The sequence below is a fragment of the Cyprinus carpio genome, unplaced genomic scaffold (assembly GCF_018340385.1).
Source record: "Cyprinus carpio isolate SPL01 unplaced genomic scaffold, ASM1834038v1 S000002606, whole genome shotgun sequence".
Taxonomy (NCBI): Eukaryota; Metazoa; Chordata; class Actinopteri; order Cypriniformes; family Cyprinidae; genus Cyprinus; species Cyprinus carpio.
The window spans coordinates 1-1,787 of NW_024875319.1; the positions used below are offsets into that span (position 1 = coordinate 1).

Consider the following 1,787-nt stretch of genomic DNA (forward strand, 5'->3'; position numbering starts at 1 on the left):
CGAGCAGTGATTCTGGTCAAGGACTTGATGTGGGAATAAGCAAAGCTCACAACATGCATGTTGGTTTCTAGTCTTCAAAGCACCAGCAAGACTGGAGATCTAGGAACCACTGATGATAAAGCGGACCCAAGCAACACAATGCAAGCAACCATATGCGCACCTCTGGGTGGAGAGCCTCTATCCAATACAAGCTGTAGGGCCACTGGCTGAACCTGTGGCAAGAAACAAGGTCAGCTTATTATTGGAAGAAAAATGTGCATAATCATATTTTTATTAATTTCGTTTGATGTCGGCCATTTACCAGTTTGGGTTCTTTCTTGCTTAATGTCTCAGAGGGGGCCAAGATGGCATCAACTTGGACTCTACAAGGCAGAGATGTAGCTGCAGTTCTCGAGGAGTCAGGCAGGAGTTTCATGATGGGTTTAAGACTAGCAGGGTGACCAGCATTACCCAGAACTTTAAGAGCCAAACTGATTTCAGGAATGTTATTCTTAGAAGTTGCCTCTGCAGCAATCTCATGAATGGGCTGAGGAGATTGAGGGACATACAGTTAGACAAATATTAACAAGTAAGTGACTGGTAGAAATGTAAGATTTGAATTTTTACCCTGAGGAGCTCAGCAGAGCAAGTGGGAACTGCAACACAGTGCCTGGCAATCATGGAACCATATCCAAGCATTACAACTTCACGGAGAGCTGGCATTTTGGCGATTTTCTCGTGCATAGCCAAACTCTGTTAAGATAAAGAAATTATTAGTTTGAATTAGGCAAGATTTGAAGAAGAGCATTTTAAGTATAGTTAAGATTACTCACAGCTGTCAATTGATGTTCCAAATCAGCAGTGACCATTTGCAGAGCAACCACAAGAGCCTGAATGAACTCTGGAAGGGTAAGTTCACCAGCCAGGAACTTTTCCTTGATGAATTTTATAATGACTGGTGTGCCAACAGAAGGAAGAGCATCCAGAGCCAGCGCCTACCAGAGTCATTGTTTAAAATATATACTTACATTAAAAAAAATATCTTTAAACTTACTGCTGACAAATTTGTACCTGTAAACTGGTTCATTCTTAAAACTGAGCCCAGATAGCCTCAATGTTCTCCAGGGTGAAACCATGGGAGCTGGATGAGCTGAACAAACTTGGTGGAGGCTTCATGGACCATGGCCACATTGTTTGCAACAAGGTGCTTAAGGACCTCGATAATCTAGAGAGAGTAAGCGCTAGTCTCAGTTGATGTCTTCAGCATGGTTCAAAGGCTTTGGCTCGGAGATTGTTTAAAGTAATACCTGGGCTGGTGCATCACTGATCTTCATTAGATGAATGGGAGTCTGAAGAATCTCAGTTGCAAACTCCTACTGCAGGGATCCATGGGCCAAGTAAACAGCTTTGATTGGAACAATGGGGGTCTTCTTAATCTCAACAAAAGCCAAGGTTTGTCTGAAACAAATAATTATTTTGAAACTTCAAGTCAAAATAAAGAATGTGTTGGAATATTGTTAGTTCATATTTCTAGAGGATCAGTCATACTTTGCTTCCATCTGGGCAGCACCATGGATCTCATTGAAGGGTGAAAACTGATGCACTTCCTCAACTGTTGCTTCAGTGATCAGTACACCAGCGGACGCCGGTTTCATGATGTAATTGTAAGTTGCAGTTTCAATCAGACTCTTGATTCTCTGTTGAAGAAAGGTATGATGAATTTACATTTTTAAATTTATTGTTGAGTAAATATTTCAAGTCTTTCCAGTCTTGTTCATTACCTCTGTGCATTCAGCACACCTCTCAGT

The 1,787-nt window shown here is 41.5% G+C and overlaps 1 pseudogene; it reads right to left on the bottom strand.

Moving 5' to 3' along the window:
• Positions 1–5: 5 nt before the first annotated feature.
• Positions 6–1,784, bottom strand: LOC109057526 (annotated as a pseudogene).
• Positions 1,785–1,787: the final 3 nt, after the last annotated feature.